This window comes from Melanaphis sacchari, unplaced genomic scaffold (assembly GCF_002803265.2).
Source record: "Melanaphis sacchari strain LSU unplaced genomic scaffold, SCAv2.0 Contig0_pilon_pilon, whole genome shotgun sequence".
NCBI lineage: Eukaryota > Metazoa > Arthropoda > Insecta > Hemiptera > Aphididae > Melanaphis > Melanaphis sacchari.
Window position 1 is genome coordinate 4,676,158 of NW_020270366.1, and position 26,488 is coordinate 4,702,645.

Genomic DNA, 26,488 nt, shown 5'->3' on the forward strand with positions numbered 1-26,488 from the left:
AACGCGCGTGTAGTAATATTAATTGTATCTTATAATCATTAAAATACAATTTATATCTAAGGCCACCATAGTATATAAAATATATAATTCATCACGTCGTCATGACAATTATATCGTTGTCGGGACAAACTATAAAAGTAATTATTTAATTAAAAAAAAAATATATATAGATTAAATTGACATCGTTAAATGTTTTGTGCGTCAACTGCGATATGGAAATAATCGGCGGTGGATATAGTTATAACGACATACTCGTATTATGCGAGATAAGCCTCGTCGAAACTATATAATCGAATAACAATTATAATTATCGATTGATTAAACGGTAAAGGTCGCCCGGGGCTAGTGATTTAAATAGCTGTTGACCGTACGTCTCGACATTAGTCAATCGTCCGTCAAGCAAGGAGTCCACGATCACCACAACGATGAAGACTTAAAACGGCTACAGCGAAGACCAAGACTTAGACGACACGACTTGAGACGACTATGGCTACGACCAAAACTACGACAGTGGTGAGTACTCTCGTTTATTTTTCCAACGTTTAAACAATAAATCATAATATTTCCTGCGCTCGTCTAAAATCGTTTTCTCATAATAAATGTTCCAAATTGGTACAGTTACACCGCTGAGAGTTAATACGCGAAAATACGTGTGAAAAAAAATAATACTCATAAAAATAAAAAGGATAATAATTTTTATATAAATTTTTTTTTTGTGTCTGAAATGCATATTATGTATATGTGTATTGCCTTTTAGTTTGTTTTATGAGCGCGTCGTATACACATGCACACACACATTTATACATTATGTATAACACATTATATTTCACGATTTAACTGACTTTAACATGAGTACGTCGTATTAATTATTGGCCCATAAAATTTTAGATCGAACGAAAGTGTTTCTCGCAGTGTGTCTGCAGTGTGTCTGTGACACGCGTCACCACTTAAAATACTATTTTATATACTTCCAATTATTTTACATTTATAATACCTACACCTACTAATGTACTACATCATATTGATTTTACAATTTGTTTTCTGTATTTCTTTCATATAAGCAGTGTTGTCGGCAAACGTCATGTAATATGTTATTAGGATAGGTGTTGGTATTTTGGATGTTTTTTTATTTAATTTAGATCATTTATTTTTTTAAGTGATACATTCTAAATAATTCATGTTTTTTTTTATAAATAGAACATTGCGATATGTTGACCATTTAAATGTATTCATTTTATATCCTAATATGTAGAAATAGCGCTATCGATTTTCACTTTCATTACAAATTAATTAAAATTATAACATTTTAAAGCAAATTAAAATTTTTAACGGACTTCGACTGCACGTTTATATCGTGTACCTGTACCTAACGCAGTATAAACACTAGAACTATCACCAATAGATTCGTATTATTATAAATATTATATGAGCCATATTAAATATTTTTATATACATGGATTGTATATATCTGCTGTTTACACACAATAAATTAATATACTTATATACCTGTTGCATAATGTGTTTAGCGCGGTAAACGGTCACTTTGTACTGTCAATTGTTTAAAATACAGAACGCGGACACTTTGTACTATTATATACATAAAGTATATATTATAAATATAAGTGTTATACCTAAGAAGTAACTAGTAATTATGTATAGTGTTAATTATTAAAATAGAAAAATTAAAAATTAAATTGTTATAAAATATTGTATAATAATAATAATCTAAATAATCAATAATAACATTCTATCATCAAACTACATGTAAAAATGTAAATGTGTACAATATAAATATCAAAAAAATCAAAAAGTAGTACGTATAATATAAAAATAGTATTTATACGTAATGGTTTTTAGATTATTAACTAATAAAAAATAAAAATAAAAATAGTATAATATAGAAATATGTCAAATGACAAAAAAAAAATATAATACTGAAAAAATAGTTAAAAACTACATGTAAAGTATATGGAATTTAAAAATTCAATATTTGTTAATTCTTTTCTTTGATGCTGGTTACATAAATTAAATAGTTTATTATTGTCAGCCGTACAAGATTTTTTTTTCTATTGCCACATTCGTCTAATTGTTTTGCATATTTGACATATTTCTATATTATACTATTTTTATTTTTATTTTTTATTTGCTAATAATCTAAAAACCATTACATCTAAATACTATTTTTATATTATACTACTTTTTGACATTTTTTTTTACTTTTTTGATATTTATATTGTACACATTTTTACATGCAGTTTGATGATAGAATGATATTATTGATTATTTAGATTATTATTATTGTACAATATTTTATAACAATTTTATTTTTATTTTTTCTATTTTAATAATTAACACTATACATAATTACCAGTTACTACTTAGGTATAAAATTTATATTTATAATATATACTTTATGTATATAATAGTACAAAGTGTCCGCGTTCTGCAATGTACCTTTTTACCAGACTGTACTAAGTGTCCTCGTTTCGCACTTATAATGCCTGACTGTACAAAGTGACCATCAACCGTTTAGCGCGTTACTATTATAATTTTTATTTTTTAAACTGAAATTATTTTGTGTTTTAATAGATCCCTAAGTAAAATAACTTAAATATGCACATACGTATAATATGTACTCACAAATTTATATATGACTTGTGACGTAATACTTTTTTTTATAAATTATAATAACCCAACTGTCTTTTATTACCTTACAAATGTCCAGAGGAAATAATTCTCTATATGGTGTCTATAGCTATATCATTATTATAGAAAGCGTAGACCGACGAAAGAAAATACTGCAGTTTATGTGTTTTTGCCATTTATGTAAATTAGTTGGTACATTTTTATTTAATATGTACATATATATTTATAACCATTATTTAAAAACATTAATTGCACAGGAGTAATAAAATAGTAATGTGTTATAATAATATACATTGTGATGGTCGAACTCTGTAAGAACTTACATAATATATTATATTAAAAATAAATGAATATAAACAACTGCCGTTGTCATGTTTTAATTGTAATAAATTAAAAACAGTTAACTTACAAATATAGGTACTGATAAACTATAAATATCTGATAGGAATAATAATATTATTTGAAAAATTTTAACTTAAAAATTATTGCAATAACATATTACAAAGGCATAATACTTGATACTATGTTGCGTTCGTATCATTTCGTTTTTAAGTATTTCTTCTGTTGTACTGTTACTTCTGTAAGACCCTAATAACGACGGTGATTATAATGAGATTTTTTTTTTTTTCATATAATTATATTTGAATCAATTTTGTTAATGATTTAATGGAAACAAAAAAAACAACCGATATGTACCTTAAATTACTTTTTCCGTGCCCTATATCGTATACCTATATGTATGATCATAAAAACCCGCTAGTCATCTGATAATCACGTCTGCCGTTCGTATTTTTTTAAAACAATACATGTTAAATATATATCGCACCATCTCGCTGGACCCTATATCGTTTTAACCCTACACATTATGTACGGCGATAGCTGTTTTGTCATCAATACGTTCGAGTCCCTTATACATATATATATATATGATTTAACGTATACATTGTATGGGGGCGCGGAATCCATTACGACACTCTCTGCGGCAGCGACCCTCTCCATTATAATGTACAATTCCATTGCGCGCGCCATTGCTGCCGCATTTATATAAATGCAACATCAGTGAGTATACCCACCGCCGCCTCCACCACTGCCGATGCGAAACCGTTTCCCGTTCGATGTAACAACCCTCTGGGCATTCTCCTCCGCATATAGTACAAAACAATATAGGTATATATAAATGTATAACAATATAATATATAGAGTAGGCGAACGGTGTGTTCAAGCGTACGCACACGTCGGAGGGTCGACAAAAAAAAAAAAAAAAAAAATAGCCGGGGGCTTTTTTTTATTTCGATTCGCCTCTTCTCCGTTCCCCATTTTCGGTATTACAATATATAAACCAGCCCCCGCAAAAACCCGTCACAGTATCGCATCGGGACCCGAAGTATTTGCACAGTGCTTGTTGCGGACTTCCGTCCGCTGCAAGCGCCGAAGACCGCGGTTTATTTATTTTTTTTTTTGTCATCGTCGTCTTATCGGTGTGTATTATAATACGTACAACGGAAATCCGGCCGCGACGACGGCGATCGGTATAGGTATGTTGTGTTATGGCCCTTTGTCGTCGAATCCCACGTACGTTACCACATGTTTACTTACACCTATATATGTATCATATCATATATATTTTTATATATGCACGTATTTATTATTATTGTATTTAATCGTACTCCGCTACAGTGTCACGCAATGACGCATAATATTTATTGCCGAGCGCGTTACATTATTAGACATTGTTATCATCGTGTAGTTGTTATTATTGTTATTATACCGTGTTTGTTTTTTCCCTCCACAGACATTCATGGCACAGCGGCCAGGTGTAGCAGAGACTGCTGCCATCGCACATATATACGTCCATTATAATGTACACGAGTAATGCGTGTGACGAGACTCACGGAATTACGTCTGGAGAATTGGAATCAACGGATTATGTCCGCAATGTGTACACACGAACAAACGTCGCGTACTGCATAATATATTATTATTCCAACACAATGCCATAATGGTGCTGCGATACTGCAGCGCGGAAGTGAAGAAGAAACGAAAAACAATGATTAAGGTGACGATTTTTCCATACATTGTAATTTTAACACGTACGCATAATTTATAATATATAATTTGTATAATATGGCGAGCGCGCATGTTTCTAGGTTAAGTTAGGTATTCTCTCCTCCCCCAACTGTCGCGTACCACCTTTTGTTTTCCTTTTAACTGCAGTGTTTGGTCTGCACGCATGTTTTAGTTATTTTTTATTTTTCGTACGTTTTCGTCGCGTGCTCTAGTAGAAGCTTTGCGCGTTACCAGGTCACGGTTAAACTCGAGCATACCGCATATTATTTATACGTCTAACGCAGCGCAGTTAATCGTCATTATTTGTGGGCCGTACCATGCGCCCTATCCGCTAGTTCAACTCTATAGGTATTATTGAAAACGCTTTTTAATTATACAGCCATTGGTGTTGTAATATATGATACGTCTACACAGTTAACCTGGAGATATAATATGGGCCGGAGTCGGTGGGTTTACTGCAATTTTGAGTTGACGAAAAACATAAGAGCCGTACGACGGCTTGAAAAAAATGGGTCTTTTTTATTGTCGTTTCGAGACGCATCGAGAATTTCGAGTTACCGAGAGTAGGACTGCTGCAAATGACGCTTTGATGCGCAGCCTTTCGGGTCGCGTGCGCGTAAGACTTTATCGCTCGGGCGTTGTGGGGGGGTGGGCGTTGGGTGAAAAGCCACTCCTTCGTTGGGTATCGATCCGCAGCGGGGCGGGACGAGCGTCCACCCGCCGTTGGCCTGGCAAAAGCCTGCGGCTGACGACGGGCGCAGGCGCCGCGGCGGTGACTTTGCAGCGCGCCGGGCCGCGGAAAAGCCGCCGCCGACCGTGTCTTTTGCGGGACCGGCGGATATCGTCATATCGCAACCGTCGGCGGTGGCTGTGCGTTGTCGTCGTCGACGCCGCCACCTTATAATACACGCTCTGCGCCGAGAAGCTTCCGAGCCACCATGAAATCGTCCAACTCTTCATACTTCTTCTACAAATATCAAGGTAACCGTGCTAATCATGTAGATTTCTCTCCTCGTTAGTAAACGAAAGCCGTGCTAGTTGTTAATATTTTTGACCTCCGTCGAATGGCCGCTAACAAACATGGCCTCTGTTCCTAACCCTTTTTTGTGTGCATATAATATATAAAAACGTGATCGTATACATATACATATACATATTATAATATATTGTACACTCGTCGGTTTCGTGCAGCTTTGTCACCCTCCGCACGATGATAAATAAAAATAATCTTTTGTGTATCATTTCGTATGTATATGCACACACGCGCGCATCGCCCGTTTTTTCTCTCCCGCGACGCCGTGACTCGCGGTCCGCCACCAACAGCTATTGTTCGCGGCGTCCGGTCGAAAAGGTTTTTTTTGTCATTTGATTTACTGTTTGTCTCGTGTTCTTATGCACATACAACCACGTCGCGCGTACCATTATTTTATAATATCATTGTCTTTCCATTTCCAGATGTGCTGCACCAGATACGTCGATGTGTACAATAAGCTGCTCCTCGGCCCGTCTTCCGCCGAGCACTGCTGCAGAGCTGCAAATGTTGACTCGACGAAAAATGCGTGGCACCCTGTACGTATACTAAATGTATCCTGAGTGCATTATAAAACTGTCCGGTATACCTTCAGTATACGTAACAGGGTGCCATACCGATCGTCCCGAAGCGATCCCGTGGCGCTGTCAGTAGCATCATTACGACGTCACCGCCGCCTTTTTGCGTACAAATTAATTTTTATACATACATTAATATACATAATTATTCGTTGCTAAGCTTTAGATAAAAAAAAAAAAAAATTTAGATTGTTACAAGAAATAAAGCAATGTATAACTCTAACACATTTAATACACACGCACATATGTATTACCTACATAATAATATCATCACAATAGGTATACCTATAACCTGTAAACATGTATAATAATATATAAATTATGATTATAATAATATAAATTATTGTTAATATTGTTTTACTCGGCAAGCCTACTCGATTCGTTTGTTATTTTTTTTATTATTACTGCTAGCTGTTCAAGTTGTAAGATTCCTTAGTTTGAAAAACATAATAACAATTTATGAATATCTTTAGTACTCAATTATTGCATGACTGTTATTGTCGCGAAATTGTAATCGGAAATAAAAAATAATATACATATAACTATTGCATATACATACGTTTATATCCATGTATTATATTATATTGTGCATTATACGCTCGCAAAACTCGTTTGCCCCGACGGAAAATTGCACGACAGTAAATTCGTAATGTTTACGATGTTTATCCGATACAATAAATGTGTAGGTTTATTATCATCATTATTATTAGTGTATAGTAGCAGTTACAGTATTTATAGGGAAGAGTAGGCTTGCGTGATGTGTTTTCATTTACACATAGATTACTATAAACAACGCATTACAATAATATATAATATATTGCGTAAAATGTGTAATAATATTATAATAATATTATGTGATAGGTATATCGTATATATACGATTTTTAAAAACCTTTTGTTTTGTAATTTTTTTTTTCGATTATAATATGAGCTAATGTCGGGCCTTACAATAAAATTGTACGTTTGGGTGGTGTATACGTTTTTTAGTCCTGTGAAAAGCTGTGCAATATTATCTAACAGATATCTAGCCACATGGGTCCAATCACGTACTCACAACAAAGAGAGCTTGCGCTAACTTTTAGTACCTACATTATTTTATAAACAATTGAATACAATATGACACGGATACAGGTAAATAATAGTTTTATATTATATATATATATATTGGTTTTAAAACCAGTTTTCTAAAAATATGTTCGTGAATACATTATAAAAATTTTTTAGTGTAAGATAAAAAAACCATGATTTAATATCAAATGACAATTTTGTAAACACACACAACATATCAGTAAATGCAAATATTATAATATAATATCTCGGTATAGAACGGGATACAGTATAATATATTTTCTACAATACGTCAACTATTTTAAATTATAATACACAGTATTTCTGTATAAATAATTAAATAAATTAAATTGAATACGGGCGGCCACCATAAACTCGCAATAACTGTTAAGTAGGATTTCTTAACGTTCGCTTAATAATATAAAGACTCTGGAATATTAATCATTTTATCTATATATGTTTTAAATGGTTTTTTTTCTGAGAATAATAAAGTATTAAATATTTGTATTATATTTATAACATATGTATAATAAATATTACAAATAAATGTTTAATTAAATGTTATAAACGCTGTCAAACGACCGAAATACTATTATCATTATTAAATTTATGATACGATACAACACACGTAAAAACATTTTTACACTTATCTATGTGTTTACAATATTTACATATTATAATAAGTAATTGTATGTTATAAATTTAAAACATTATGATAGTACCTAATATTATTAATTAGTTGGACGAACAAATTAACATGCATTTAAACATGCATTAAAATTAATTCATACGTTCATACATATCATTTAAATCATAATTAATAATAATGAATCTTTGTAATACGAGATGTAGGCATGTACTGGAAAATGTAAAACTATTGTATATAATCTATATAATTGCATAATGTTTATTTTATTTATATAACACTTCCTGATACAGTCATACACTCATACCTATATTATATTATAGATAATGTAAATATAAATTAATATATATAACTATTATTAAATTATAATTATACATAATAAACGTAGGTTTTTTTGTGCATTTATTATAGAATCAAAATAAAATAATTCAATTAAAAAAAAATTAAATTGTAATCTTTGCTCAACAGCTATATTTAATAATAAAAAATGAATTTATTGGTAGTGCATAAACTAAATTGTATTTTTTACGAATGAAATACTCGTATATTTAAAATTACTATATTTTAAATATGTGTTATTATTTATGGTTTTTATTATTTTTCAATTATAAATAATCCACCTTAATCATAATTATTGATAATGATGAATGTTTTTGAATTAATGAAATGTGTAAAAAATATAGGTACCTACAATATTCGATAAATCATGGCATTTGAATAATGATATTGTGAGAGGAATTTAATTTAGATATTTAATTTTAAAAGTGCATTTACTATATAATTATACGTTTAAAAATTGTGAGTTACTTACTTAATCGTAAAAATATTATATTAACGAATAAAAATTTTCAAACCGTATATTACAGTATTAAGTAGATATAGTTGTTAACACCATAAGTATAGAAGTGGTATTATAAAAAATGTACTTAAATTTAAATGTATTAGTTTTAAAATTATCTAAAAAATAAAAAAAAATCAAGTATAAAAAGAAATAACTGTACACTTTTTTAAACGTCCTATTGTTTTTATACAAGACTTAGAAAACTGGCTAAATTAAAATTTTTATAATCGTTTTTAATTTTAAGATTTTAAAATCATTATTTAATGAGTTATAACAGGGTATACCTATCTGGTATAAAAAAACGAATATTTAAATAATAGGATCAAAATAATAATTTTTACATTTTACTCATTTTAGTAAGTATAGGTAAAGATAGATTGGTACCTACTTCCGATTTTTTCTCAAATAATTCAATGTATAGAGTTATATTCTTAAGGAGACTAATATAAAAATCAGAAAATGATTTGTTTAAACAAACTTGGATAGTTAAATACATTTGTGATTTAAGCAGTATGGTTATATCAATTTATATATTATAAAATTTCAGAGTTATATTTATCATACTGTATGTCACACGATATATATATGCGTAGATATAAACCGTTTGAAAACGGTCATTAGACTAATAATTGGGACTTATGATACCAATATTTTACATTATCACTGTTAAGCAGTGCTATGCGCTATTGTTCTATTTAGGTATTATTGGTATTAAAGTAGATGTGTATACAGTAATTAAGAATTTCCAACTTTATTGAATACTTGGTATACATGCGTATCTACACGTATACCTACTTCTATGGTTTTTTTTTTTTTTATTATAGTACCTAATGCGTAAAATAGTCATATAGGTTTTCTCTGCATGTCAGAGACGCAGCTGATTTGTGTATATATACTATATTTATACAAACATATATATATATATATATATATATTATGTAAATGTACATACATAATCGTCAAAGCTATAAACATGAATCTAATTACGTTCAAAGTGAGTTTCAATTTTCATAGTACATATTATATATATAATAAAGGTTACATCAATATAACTCAATTAATTATTCATATATATTTCCTTACATTCAATTTACCCTATCTATACGTATATATATATACGTAGACTATAAAATGATCATCCTACTTACAAGCTATGATATTTTGATATTTATACTCGTACCTATACCAAAAAATTCGTTCGAAATAGTTCTTGTTGTAGTAATTTCGATACATATAGCGAATGTATGAATCGCTTTTTAAAACTTACCCCTCCCATATGATTACTACAAATGGCGTTCGTGATAGGGGGAATTTTCTCTTTATCATCGCGATGACCTGATTTTGGGGACAAAAGCTGTTTTATTTTTTCAAAGAACTCAAGACATATACAAATATTATAATACGCACGCAGACGTGTGTATCGGATACCTATTTGTATTATATACGTAACTATTACACCTTTACGCGGCCAGCGATTGGACCACCTGAACGCGTGATATAATTTCATTACGACCGTAACCGAGTGTGCCGTACACCGTAAATACACATCACATTTAGAGTATAACAATAGCGTATAGGTAATAATGAAAATAAAATATAATATACATAGTATTTATTACACGGAGCGTAGTTTTTTGTCGTTGTCGTGATGGTTATTGTTTCGGATCTCAGAGCAAAAAACTCGGCCGCAAGAAATAAAAAGGGTTAAAGAATTCTTTTGAAACGTCTCGCGAGGACCAAAACAATGCAGTCGTCAAAGGTGTATAGGTTAGTGGTGCCAGGTATACCCTGCGGTTGTCCATGTAATGTGCGGTGAGAAAGGGGTCACTGGGCCAAGTCACAATGCTTATTGCGGCTAGGCCATTTCGAGGGAGCGATGTTTAAAAAGAAAAAACGAATAAATTTGTCTCAAAAAAAAAAAAAAAAACTCGATTTTGATGTAAAGGATTTCATATGTAGGTCAAGAGAAAACGACAGTCCGCCGTTGTCGTTGACCAATCAGCGACCATCTTGCGTTTTTCTTATAGGTGGATACGCTCGATGACCATTATTATTATTATTATTATTACTGTATTCTCACGACCTGCAAAGCCCATCTCGATCGGCTCACTACTTAGTGTCGCGTATTCGGCATTTGGAATTCGAGCAGACCGCTACTTGCTAAATCTCTCGTATACCTACAACACAGCACTCGAAGATCACTGGATTTACACTTACACAACCACTACTGCTTCGCAAACCCGTCGTCCAAGGTGAGTGTACTTTTGTATTGTTATTATATATATACGAGCCCGCGTTACATGACGTATAGATGACGGTCAATATATCATAAAATTATAATCGTTAATGATTAGAAACCAGCTCGGACATCACATAATACTACGGTGATATGAGCTCTCGGTCGCGAAAATGAACGTATATAAATAGAATAGGTTTTCATATTGGTCGTGATCCAAAACATCGCGTCTAGCAAACCCGCGAGGGTGTCCTGTGTATAAATCCCTCGGCGGAGTCTCCTCAGAGACACGCTACAGGTGGATTTCGAGAAAAGCGCGTGTATTTATAGGTTTACTATATGTCTTGATATAATATTTACAATATTTATTCGCCGGTGCAGCATCGATGGGTTTTTGCGAATTTCACTACCTGTCGCAACCGACTCTGCCGCCATCTGGGCGATCGAATATCCCGTCATCCCTAAGGGTAGTTCGCGGACAGAGCGAGAGAAAGGAAAGGCGGCACAGCGTCCGCGCGCGACGTCCTGTTGTGGCGGTAGGTCGAGGGGTACGCTCTGCTACCATTGTCCTCGTGACCTGCGCGCGACTCCTCCTATCCGGCATGGCGCCCGGTGGCGGTCGGTTTGGCCATCGCCGTCGCCGTCGACACCATTACACAATATTGTCGCCGAAATTTCGCGACCACGATGGAAGGATAGGCCGCCGTAGCGCCATGATTTTTTTGCAGATGAAACGAACAATGATGACATCTTGTCGCTCACGGATATGATGGGTTTTCTTGTAGCAATTCCGTTTATATACAGAAGTCTATGGGTTATATTAAAAAAAAAAAAAAATTATATGTGCTGGACTTTAGAAATTTACGCATTTTAGGCGATAAAATATTCCTACGCGCAATAATTATTTTGTTTTCATGTATCGATCATATAAGATGAATCCCAATTTAATGTCTATGTTCCTACCTACACTTATATATACTCGTATTTAATAAAACTAACGTTTTCACAAATATGGTAATCTTTGGACATTTATTGATATAGGTACCTACTAGAATTAAAATCTTAACTTTTATTCTATAAACTAATATACTATAGGTATATATTGATAATATGGTTATATATAAAATATAATTTGAAAGAAATAAACTTGACTAAATACTATACTGATGAACATTTTATGTTGTATTTATATTGTACAGCTCCGTTCTAAAACGATTCTAAATTTATTTATAGTGTATAGGTACATACATTAGCATTTAATAGATTATATAAATTTCTTAGCTATTATCATAAGAGTAATAAATTAAAATTAATTATAAAAATATAAAATATAAAACTTTAAATTTCGATTTCGATGTATCTATTAACGATTAAAAAAAAAAAAAAAAATCAACTACTTAATAATCACGGAAAAACGGAAGAAAAAAATGTTTGATAAATATAGTAGTCTACAAATGCCTTAAAAAACCAAGTATTTAAGCATAAATCCGGAGACCAGTCTACAATAGTTTATAAAGTGATTTGGTGTTATTCTAGATTATTCTGTTTTTGATTCCGCGCCAACATAACTTAACTTTCAATTGTTTTGTTTTGTGGTTTCTCGCGATATTAATTTTTGTTATTAACTAGAAATAATTAAAACAGACCGATTTCGTTCGTTTTGAATGTCTCATACCGCACTAATTTATATTTATTAATTTATATTATTTATATTGATATTCAGATAGTTATTCTACAATACCAACTATAACGAAGACCGGTTGACTGTAGGTGTCGTGTTTAAGTACATATACAATCGTGGCGAAAGAGATACAGTCGATAATGTTTGTCTTGGCGTTGTAAAATAATAATATAGAATTTCAATATATCTGATGATTGACGATGAGTCGTAGCTGATGCACGCGAGTCTCGCCGATATCGCGTGTACACATAACATAAATACAATATTATATAAAAATATACGTAATATATTATTTTGCTGCAGAACGACACGTATAAAATGGTTTTATGCGTTCAGAGTGTGCACGCGCGCCAGACCGTCATTTGAATATTATAAACGGTGTTTTCAAAGTCCACGTACTAGACGTATAAAATAGTCGATCGTCGTTTTTACGACCATTTTTATAGAGTAGTTTACGCGCAGTCAATGTACAGATATATAAACATCGCATATAGTATATATATAAATACAACATAATATAATATATAAAGCGTAAATGCCGCAGTTGTGGTTGATCAAAGTCCGTATTTGACTCGTATCCTGCAAAGTGCATTGTGCATAATTAGCAGGTCAATATTCATGCAATACTTATAAGTACTAACTTGTTATATGAAAGTATATGTCGACGCGCTGTATTTTAAGAGGACGTCCCACTAAGATTCATTGTCAATAATAATATTAGAAAATTGCGTATACAGGAAGAGTAAAAAACTCATTTAGTTTTGATGGTTTTAATGTGTTAAGTTGGAATTAGGGCGAATTTAGATGCAGTTATAAAATTTAATGGTAAGAATATTATTATTTATAGGTGTTTAACATTTTCTTGATATTTTGCTTTATAAACAAGTAAAATATTTTTATAATTTAAAAATGCTCTTTAAAGGTTATTATAACTTTATAATAATTGAATATCGAAAAAAATTTAAAAAACTGACTTGAGTACACAGTTAACGGTTCTTACTTATAACATTTAAATTTTATAACGTGTTAATTTATTTTAATATTTATATAGTCTGGGACTCAATGTTTCATTCATTCACCTAAAATTATTGTACTAGTTTGTACGAAGAATCGAATTTTCTATAATTAACTTGATTTTGAATGTTAGTACGTATATATGTATGTATGTATGTATGTATTTATGTATGTATATTGTATTTTGTAAATATATATATATAATGTAATTTAAGGATAACTATAGTAAAACTGAAACATTATTCTTGACTCTTTAAAGTTCAGTTTGTTGAAGTCCCTTATTGCCTTCTATTGTTTTCTATAATTCAAGTTATTTTCAACCCACGTGATTTAATATCTTCAGCGTATGTATAAGTTTTAATTTTATAGATCACACATTTTTGAATGACTGTTAGGTAAAAAAAAAATGTTGTTATACGTCTTGTATTCTAGTATAGTGTAATTTAAATTTCATCCAAAACGGGACAATACATCATCAATGTCGTCACATCTGTACGATTATAAATTAGTATATCTAGTATTGTTAACATTTTTATACGGTAATAGAGTATTTCTGCAGTTTACACCCAATGTGTTCTTAATAAGGCTTATAGTTCTCATTATGTCTAACAATATAATATATTATTGTTTGAAATCTATTATTTTTTTATTTGCGATAACAGTTAATCAATTTTGTATTATTTCTTACCTATTAATCTAGACGGCATTGGTGCAGGCACACACATCAGTACGATTATTATACAATTGCCGGATATGTCGCGACACTACATCATCACTTCACGGTACCATACGGTGATAAAAAATTACTTCACTCCCGACACGTGACCACGCACGTCACGTGTAATCGCATAGCGAACTTGCCGTCACCTGAAAATTATAAGATATTCAAATTTATTATTTTTGCACGATATAGTAACAAATGAAATAATACCTGCAATAAAAACTCTATATAAATATTGTGGATAATTCCTCTAAATATGTTAACTACAGGCTTTAAACATTTTACAATCCCATTTATAGATACGACGGATAACTTAAACATTTCGTTTATATAAACTTGGAATATTATAATATAACTGACATTTATAAAATTTTTCATAACTTTTATATATTTACTTATAAATATAAATTTTAATCAAAATGTCGATAAAAAAAAAAAAAAAAATGATTTGTGTGCTGGAACACCATTTTTTATTTTTTATCATTCATTTTACAGGGTTTTATACATTTGTAGCAGTAATTTAATGTTGTATATCTATGTACAGCATAAATGAGATGGATAAAGTTTAGTACCGCACGTGGACCATCGTAGTCCGTATTCAATGGGACTAGCTCTTATCGTGGTTAGATTAGATCCATGTTCACTTCTGCGTTGCTTTACGCGAAAATTCTTCTCCCCGAAAGTTTAGTAATACGATTACAGCTGCTTCAATAGGTAGTCGTTGTAGTGTAAACAAAGGGGGAAATAATCCCAATTTTGTTTGGCAACTGTAAATTAAACTCGGGTACGTGTACTATAATACAGCTTATACTAATAGTGTTTTTAAGATCGCGTATAACGTTTAAAACGTAATTAATAAAACGTTAATTGTTTAATTGTTTTTTTTTTTTATCAAAATAATAGTTGGTTTAGGTTTTTTTTATATGCATTGTTTTTCTTTTCAACTGAACGTTGTATCTTTAGTGATATCCCCGTAGAAAAATATACTCATGTATAATATTATTATCGTCTTTAAAAAGTTAAACTATAAAATCCTTAATTTAATTAACACTGACTAATATTTTATTTTTCTTTATTATGATTATTTTTAGTTTCTATCAATTTCAACTTGATACATTATATAACTTCATAAATGCTTTGCCTTAAGCTGCATAATTCAACAATTTGTGTTTCTTGTATTGAAATTTATTGTTTAAATAGCAATACAGCCAAATCAATGTAAATCGATGACTTCGGAAAAAATCATCTTATCTTATACGTATAGGTATATTATACGATTTTTATACTTTCCTGCACAGTAATAATCTACGTGCTTTTTAAAAATATTAATTGAAAACTGTTGGTCTTTCAAATCGTTATTGTACAGGAGATATATGTAGGTATAATATAATGTTATTATGCACAAACAATATTTATTACCATAGATGATATCGTATGGTATATCTGGCACAGGTAAATATCATTCTATGCATATCTATATCTATATATATATATCTATATATATATATATATATATATATATAGTTTGTGGTGTATTATATTATTATTACTTTGACTTATAACGTTAATCGAGATCGCAGAACACAAATGGTATACCTACAACAAAGACATGAAGCGGCGAACGTCCGTCGCGTATTCGAATAATAAACGTCATAAAATAACGGGTGTCTATACAGTTGCACATAATTATACAATTATTGTATTGTAAGAACGACGTCGTAAAATATAATTTTATGAAATATCGCGTTTCTGTGGGTACGGTTTCAGACTTCGACTGTTCTTATCTTTGTATAATACGTATAAAATACCTATTTATAGCAGGTAAATACGAGACTTTATCATTATTCTGTATCGTATTTATTCAAAATAAACGGACGATAAAAATGTATGAGATACTATAAAGATAAGAATACGAAAGTTTGGCTATAATTTTTTTTTTTTTTAACTACGATGGTGACGCCTCCACACATTTTAGCTAAATTTTTTTACGCTTCGTTATCACTTTGCCAAGAGTTTAAGCATAGATTAAAGGTTGCTGATTTTCAGTCGGATTGTTCGGAGTGATCAATACGCTGCATCTATTTTGTGCTTATAGTTATTATTTATTTGTATTCAGCTCCGACTACAAGAACAGTATATTATTTATTATATTATTACTCTCGTACATATAGGTAGGTACATATCATGTTATTTAGTATTAATTTCGTTATTTTTAATACTACGAAAATATCATGATGAGTCTGTTCTAATTTCCCACAAATTCATTGTGAATAAATTTCATCTACCACATTATTTTTATATTTCGTTGACATTATGTGGTTAATGGTTATCTCAGATATTCCAGGCTATTTGCACCTATATGGGTCTTTATATGGTCTAACTAACTTTTACCTTTTGTAGATCGAGTCCGCGGAACCGTATAATGCATATAATAGGTGTAGATAATAATTATAATAGCTATAAGCGAATTTTACTCTATAGATATTAATTTGTAGATGTGTATACACACATGTATATTATATACTATCAGAAAATATTACGAATTTCACTCTTCTCTTAGAAAGAATTAAATATAATTCATTGAGTTTCGGCACATTTCTATTACAAGAGTAAAATACGAAAATTGTTGATGATGTAATAATATCTCGAAGTGGTGCACGTATGATGGGATAGCACGCGCGAAATACTCTAGTCTGTCGTTTATGACTTGGTTTTATATACTTTCGAGTTTGGCCTTGACCCCCGTAGCTGCATCGGACAATATTATTATTATCCTACGGACGATGGTGGGGTGTCGAAAATATTCTTATTTTCATCGTCTGTCGTTTTTCTGAACGGAAACGTCGCCGTCGCGTCGTGCCCCGTCGAGACTTTCTGCTACAGCCTCGCAATGTCACTTTTACGACCGAAATAAATATGCATACGTATTACGATGTAAAATATAATAATATATAGGTACTTTAATATATAATACTCATTAAATTGCATACACATATGGAAAATCAATTCATTTCTAATTATATACCTAGGGTGTTTAGCTCCAACAATAATTTTATTGCTTCAATTTAATTTTTGAAACGTCACGTCGTTGGAAATATTTATTACGATTCCTTGTATATTTTTAGGATTAAAACGAGATGTTCTAATTTATAGAATTAATTAATATTAGTATTTTAAAAAAAATTTAATTTGTTTATTTAAATTTGAAGTATGTTTGGTAAGTCTTATAATGTATAATGGACTGGACGAACATCGCGGTGAATGTTCTGTAATAGTGTATGTGTTTTATGTGTATGTGGTCTTTATGTGTCAGTGTACCTACAACACAATTTCATATATCTGTTCATATCACCACAGCATAGGCGTTGCAATGACGCTGAAATTGCACTAGCTTGGTGACGTCATGAAGACGATAAAAACGATTTTTACGATGCACTCCGATTGTGACTATTATATTTTATAAGCATCTAACGTAGGTCAGGTTTGTGACTACAGACGGCGTTCACATTTGAGTAAGTACTATATGTCTATATTTATCACCAACATCGGTCGTAAATATGTTGTTTGATCTTTGCACTGTCAAATCCACAGGGTGGTTATTTGTATAAATATTTATTAATTTACCTACATTTATAATATATTTTAGATAAATTAACCAATATTTGTTAAAAGGATCAAAGATTGCTTTAATTATATTGAATTAAATATAAATATTTCAGTAAACCTTATAATCTAATCTTGAGTATATATATTTTTCTACATGGTATAGTATATACTTGTATATCACAAAATTATTGTTTCTAGATGAATTTTATCTGGTCTACGAACAAAAAATGTATTTTTAATGGTGAGTTAAATGAGGTTTTTATTACATTTAATTTGGCTTTTTGATTTTGCATTCATTTCTTTAGTAAAACGTGTGTATTAAATTTTAATGGCCCCAAAAAATTTCTTAAATTCCTAATGTGGCACTCAGAACAATTGGTGACTTCCAGATTATATAATTATTCATTATATAGTATAATAATGTATACTACGTATAGTCTGTTTTAGTTTATTATTATGTTGTCATTTTGAAAAGCGTTGAACTATACCTATAGGTATATAACATTTATTATACTCATTTTACTGCTGCTGGACTACGACTGCGGGCGTGGAAAAATAACTCTGGTTGAAATAAACTATTTTTCGTACATAGATTTAAAACACTTTGTTCAAAGATGGGCGCCCGTATAATTTATAAACCACTCGGGAAAATCATCAATATACACACTCCATTAGATTATTCGACTCGCCTATACATAAAGACACTCACACATACACATACACACACACACACACATATATATATATATATTTATAAGTTTGAGATTGACTTGGAATAATGTATTGAAAGACGTCGTGGCGAATTGTGCTCACATAAACAAACTGCTCCTGTTTTAGTATAATGGTGTGCTGTAGTGTATACAAATAAACTTTGCAGAACTTTAATTCCGAAGGAATTCTTTGAAAACTAACGAAATTCGTCCCGCATTATTTGCACTGGGTATACATAATGTATACATCCATATATGTATATATTTCTCCAAACTCGCATTATGTATATTATATTATTACTGAGGGACGTACGGCGACAGCTTTTGCGTATATTATTTAATATAATCCTGTCGACGCGCAAGTACTACACACACACACACACACACACACACACACACATGTATACGTATTATATAAATTTTGAAACTTCAAAACGCGTCATACTCACATAATAATAATATAATAAAAATCTATATTCAGTCAAAACACATAGCTGTTGCAGAGCTAAAGAATTGAATAAAAAAATGTTTCAATTTGCAACAATGCATTACTATACAACTAATATAGATACGGTGCGTTTATATATACATATGGATACATAAATAAAACAATAAAATACACACATTTCAGCTGATGACCTTTATCGCTTAATATTAAATATTGTATACTGTTATGCCGTGCGCATAAAAATTCACTATTTCATTTGTCAAAATTATCTCCGTTTTACTACATTATTGTTATTGTATCGATCTAACAATTGTTGTAATTCTATATTATGTCCATACTCCATATAGTGCTTATATAATATATCATATGATGTTAAGGAATTGAATCCATATAATTATATTTTGTATATAAATATAAACGATCTGTTCTTTTTAACTAGAGCGTGACATATATTCTGAAATTATTTAAAGAGTGGAAAAGCCTCAAATAATTATCAATAAAGGTTGAGTATGAAAGGAATCAATATTTTTGCCGCTCAAGCCTTAACTGGCTCTTAGCAAGATAAGGATACTTTACTATCACGCCATATACTCGTATTGAGCGAAATAACGTTAAAGAAATACATATTTTTTTTTATATATTTCTTCTATATAAGCGTGAAAAATATATTAAATTATATGCTATATAGAGATTATGATTTTTATATAATATATTTTCATCGAATCAAGATAGGTTGATGACAAAGTTTTTGTTTTTTGTTCTTTGTAAGCAGTATATTATGTTATAGCCACAAAGTGTTTCTTTCGCGTTATTTTTGAAAAAAAAATAAAAAATAAATGACCTCGAACAAAAATCTCATCCGGGCTTCGCAACAGAAACTCAGACTCGTGCTGAGATAAAAAAATTGTTCGAAGTCACTGATCGTGATGTCTATTTAAAAAAAAAAGGAAGCCATTTACGTAAACGACATACATATATGTGAGACCGAAAATCCTAAAAAATAACTTTGCGATCGAATTGTTGAAGCGGTCTTATATATAAATGTGTGTGTGTGTGTCTGTGTGTGTGTGTGTGTGTACATATCGTTATCGTATGCCGTTTCACACACACACATACAAATATATATAATATATAAGATCGTGCGCACGACAAATTCAGGTCGTTTCTCGATGCAGCAGCAAAATGATCGAAGTTGGTGAGGGGCTTATAAGCTCGACCGATTTTCCTTCGATGGAAACGCGCATGCACACGCGAATAAAGGTAGATAGGTTATTTGATATTATATCATACGATGTGAATATACATATATAATAATATATACGCGTGTGTACAGAGGAGTTCAAAAAAAAAAAAACTGGGCGTTTTTGGGAATGTCGTCGATTGGGGAGAGGAGAGTATGCTATACCACGTATATACATTTATTGTAACCCTCGTCGAAAGTACCCTCTCGCACCCTTTCACCCTCAAACAGTCAAATCTCTCTCTCTCCACCCTTCACAGACGTATATATTAAATATACCCTTTGCTCTTTTATATATATATATATATAGGTATGCATCACATATATATTATATCGTCATGCGTGGATAATAATAATAATAATAATAATAATAATAATAATAATAATACGCGTATGCTCAGCGCGGCCCTTTTTCCAACCCGACGACTAGACGACTTTCGATGGTCGTTCGACCGGAACGAAATGAGTTTCACGTGCCCGTAACAGCAGTAGTAGGAACAACACAAACCAACGGCTACCATTTATATTATATTACGAGTGCGTACAATGTACTATTTATGTTATAATTTCCATCGCGACACGAAATGCATATAACTACTATACGTTCCCACCTCCTTATTATATACCACTTCACAGTGGCGATAACAGGGTATCGTGAGAGGTTTACATAATAATATGATCGACAGAAATCATAATCTTAATGTTTATTCTCGTATACACGTAGCAGCAATTTTTGACGAGTATCTATGATGACTGACTTACATAATTATTACATAGATACCTAGCTAAATGATTTGACGATAATGGATTATGAAGTCCAGTTCCCTGATCATAGATATATATTTAAGTAATTGCGTAATAACAATAATGATATGTTTTACAATACTATAATTGCTTAAAAATGTTCGTTTATTCACTCAATTAATATGAACGTTAAAAACCAAAATATGAGATAATAGTATTTTATATACTTTATATATAACGTAGAATGTGATTTCGTGAATTAAAAACGTCAAAGTAGGCACTGTAGCTAATACCAATAGTAAAATTTAGAGTATGGCATTAAACATCTTTTACTATACAATAATACGAGATATATGCTATATTATTTACAATTAACCTATTTAAATATATTAATATTTGTGCACACAATAATATAATTTTTCACATTCGTTTTGAACCAAAATACTGACAACTAAAATAGATATATTATAATTAAGTTATTTATTTTATATTAAAAAGTTATGATAATTATCGATTTTACAGCGTTTTTATATACATCTAAAATAAAATATTATACTAGGTAGTGTTTATTAATACCCCATAAAATGATAACATTTAGTGGAATCATACGGGGAAAAAAATACAAACATAAACACATATACGAAAATCTGCACGTATTTTATAGTTAAAAAAGCGTTAACACACTGTATATTAAATTTATGTACGGCCTTGTCAAACGACTTTCGACAGTACTGCATACTGCAGACTTCATCAATAAAATAAAACATAAAGCACGCCATAAAATACTGAAACTTAATTTCTTCTAGCATTACAATAATATAGTATTAAATACTTATATACATTAAAAGAGTGCACAGCATATATGTAATTTTTATACTGTGATATTATATAATATGCATTATTATTGTTATATGCTTATATGCATGGATTCATTGATATAATTATTGTTCCATAAAGATTTAATTGATTGTATACGATTGTCGCAAGTTGTAACAGTATGTAACATCTTAAAGCGATATATATCATAAATATAAACCAACTACTTAATGATTGTATTTAAACCAATGCATTTGGGTCAGATCAATAAAAAATATAAATTATTTTTCGAGTTAATTGACCAACAATATTCAATGGAGACAATAATTCTGATCTTGATTTATTCGCCATTAACTAATTGTTGTTATTGGCTATTGCGTTTAATATAGGTACCGTTATACATTAAGCATCTATTTATAAAAGCTATACATTATAATAATTTTGATAACATTTTTTTATTTTTTATTTAAAAGTTAATTTAATCAATTCACATAATAATTAACAGTTTGTGCTTTTAAATACCTAATGTAAAAAATTGCACAAATAGATGCAAAACTTTATCGATTCATAATATTTTATATTATGATTGAACGAGTGTTGTGATATTTATTGATTATATATTATATTTATTATGTTTAATGTAATAAAAAATATGATATTTATTATTAGAGTTTAGTTTTTAAGGAAATATAAATAATGGAAATTACATGAATGTGAAAAAAGCAAATAAAATCATTTAAATGAAATTTAACTTTAATGTAGGTACATTTAATTGTCTGAATAAAAAAAAACATGTAGGTATATTTTCAAATTTTATAGCCGAGAAACGTGTTAGATATTTATTGAAATCGTCTCGGATTTGAAGCTTTATAATAATATGAATAAATGCAGTAAATTTATGAAGCAGTAAAAAAAACTAATAAGGGTAATGAATAATAATCAAATGGTGACAGTGCACCGAAACTAAACTTTTTTTATTTTGTTATTAATGTTATATGTAAAAAACGATCCTATAAATATATAATATTATGTAAGTACCTAAATTTATAGGCGTCAGTTCATCAAAAAATCTTCGTTTTTTATTATATTATGTATATTGCACAATTATTAGATTAGAATTTAGGGTCATTTATGTTTTTCATGTTGAAAGACATTTATCCTAAATGGACTTATACCTAAACGGATAAATGTGTTTTAGATATTATCAGACATTTCATTGGAATTATTATGCTTCGTTTGTTTTGACACTTTTCGAAAGCATTTTTTACCAATTTCGGTATAAATATGTTTTATTTAATATTTGTAAATAGATATAGGTATAGAGTGTTTAAGAGTATTTGTTTGTAATAAAACTAATGTCACACATGCAACAATAAAATAGATTAAAATTGTTTTCACAATGGCTTAAGCTATTTTATTTTATCTTATACTCGTTATTCGTGATAAAAAACTAATATTCCTTACAATGATAAATGATTATTAATAAAATGATCATACATGATATTATCATTTGTCACACGTAGATATACGACTTAATAAATATTAATATATAATTAGAAATGGTAGTTTAAAAATATTTTTTATATATTATTTTTTTTCTACGATAATATCTCTTAGTGTTTTGTTAAAGTATACTTCTTATGACTTTTCGGTGCACCAAATATTCCAACCACAAAATATACTTTTACATAATAAAAGTATAAACATAACACTGGTATAATCATTTTATGTTCAGTAAGCGTGTACTCAGATAGGGAAAACAAAAATGTCTTTCGAAATATTCCAAAATCTTTGTACTACCTATGCGTATTATTCGGAACTCCCTCGTAAGCTTCTTTTTGATGCAGTAAACTCAATCTCGCGTTTTACGATCCAACGGTGACAATACACGTCAAAACAAATTTCAAGATTTCCTTTACCAAACCCCTCCTCTTTGTGAAGCTTCTTATTTTAGGGGAAGGACTGCAATCGTTTGTATTTCAATGAGGTCGGCTGTAGCTATGTATTATATATACGTGTGGCGTATATTATACTCATATCACATTTGTGCTTGTTCTTTTTATACATATTGCAATCGTATTATTGTTATTATTATTTGACTCACCTCACATTATATACGCGCGTGTATGTATATATACATATATATATATATATATCATATACACCTATTATATTATTATTTTATTATGAGTATAACGAAACGTTTGGGGTATTGCCGCAATCGTGTTTTGACCTCACCTGCTTCGCGCAGTTGCATTTTATTCGGAACCATTTTGTCTCTACGGTGTAATTTAGCACGCCGAAACGATGAAAAATTTCACGCGAAAAATGTGACCATTGGTCGTGTTTTGCATGCTTACATCTGATATGTAACTGGTAAACAATAATATACGTAAATCAAATCGACAAAAACAGACACGGACCATGCGTGAGAAAAAGCCGCAAATAAGGAAAAAAATTACATTCATAATAATAAACACAATACGAAATTTAATGGAGGTTTTATAAATACGTATGATTTAGCATGCGAACCGACAGTTTGGAAAATTAATGTATTTGACAATATATAAATTAGATATGTTCGTCTGGCAGGAACTCAAAACTTGGAACGAAAAGTGCGGCAGTATTATAATAATTATTGTGTACTTTAATAAAAATGGTACAACACACGTAGAGGCGTATACGCGCTTCATCACATATACGCGTATACATAGGTATAAGAGTGTTATAATACGGTACGTGTTCACGTATTGTTGTATATAAAAAGTGGTTTAATTAATGTGTTAAAGTAATGAAGTAGTAGCAAACAAATTTAATTCGGAGAGAAACATAAATCGAAAACCGTATATTATCAATATTGTAGTTTTTTGTTTAAATATGATCGTTAGATTATATATTTATGCTCATAATGCCTGTTTTATTTTGAATGATTTAATTTTTTCCGCAGAAACATGCTATAATCTAAGTTCTAGAACATTCTAATTTGCATTTAAACAATTTATAATTTATTTAGAAATATATACTATACTTAGTTTATATTGAAATTTGCTTCTTCTACAGAGAGATCAGTAAAACGTATATTTACCAATGCACGCGGTTACCATCTAATCCCAAATCAGGTGGAGAACATAAGCATACCTTAGACTTTGAAATTTCGAACAAATATAGCAAAACACTCGGTCTTTCCTTTAAAATTCATCGGTCAAAATTACTTGCTAAATCTTCCACATATTTATTATAGCCTCTAAAGGCTAAAGGTTAACAATTTGGGTGCTTGTTAAGTGTGCAAAAATATTTAGAGCACAATTTAAACGTTCAATCTACGATACTCATTATTCATTGTTTTCTTGCAAAAAAATTGTAAAATACTTTTTTTCGAATCATTTATAATATAATATTCACAAACGATTCGGAAAAATAATTATTAATATGTATTATACTCGTATTATGCGAGATACATTCATGAATAAATTATGATTGAATAATTTTATTTATGGGTTATTTATATCGTACCTAATATTTACAAAAGAAAAAACTATGATAATGATACTGCGATAAGGATAACGACAATATTATCATAATATTTCTATAGCGGTAATAAAGTGGGCACAAATTTTGTTTTTTCTAAATACCAATGAAACTATGGCATTGCTCTTGATGGTGTAAATAATAATATTATGATAGTCATTATTACCATGTACGTATAGTGTACGCCATCGGCCATCAAGACAATACTCGTTTAGTTTATTCGTTTATTTTGTATAATTATGTGGACATAGATGTATATAATTATAGATGTATATTAACTTATAATATTAACGCGCGTGTGTAATGCGAGCTCGGGATAATTGCGATGTTGGTCGTTAAAAATATCATGTTTTATGGTCATAGACGTTTTTAAAGTTGTTAAGTAAATATTTATGCATTTTTAAACCGTCGTTAACTTTATGGTATCTAATATGTACGTAACACCTTAGCAGTAGCACATTTTGTAATGTGCCCGTTAACGGTATATATATATATATATATATATATATATATATATATATATATATAATGTTCGTCAAAAAGGCGAATCGGGTTTTTTACATACCTTTAATCGTATTCGATATTTATAAGCCATGTAGGTACTAAGTATGTACGTATAAACACGTGCGCATTGTTTAGTTTAATTTTTATATATTAGATACATTTAATGAGCGGAGAAAAGCCCGCGAGCGGTGTCTTATAATACACAACCATTTTATGCACTGCAATGATGATAATACACTGCTGACGAGTTTAAACGTATCATTAAATTTATATATATCATACATGTACTACACAACAAACGACGTCATTTTCTTAACCATATTTATATATTATGCACATAAATTTCTATAATAAATATTATAGAA

The 26,488-nt window shown here is 30.2% G+C and overlaps 2 long non-coding RNA genes across 2 annotated transcripts in view; both read left to right on the forward strand.

The window, feature by feature from the left end:
* The first annotated feature begins 403 nt into the window (after positions 1–403).
* On the forward strand, positions 404–6,645 carry LOC112598211. The gene is made up of 3 exons (XR_003114882.1): positions 404–513; positions 4,439–4,702; positions 6,169–6,645. It is a non-coding gene; the product is annotated as an uncharacterized LOC112598211 (long non-coding RNA).
* A 4,357-nt stretch (positions 6,646–11,002) lies between these two features.
* The window catches only part of LOC112598206, a 37,934-nt gene continuing 22,448 nt past the window's right edge, over positions 11,003–26,488 (forward strand). Inside the window, exon 1 of the long non-coding RNA XR_003114880.1 lies at positions 11,003–11,127. This is a non-coding gene — a long non-coding RNA (uncharacterized LOC112598206). The remainder of the gene's footprint in view (positions 11,128–26,488) is intronic.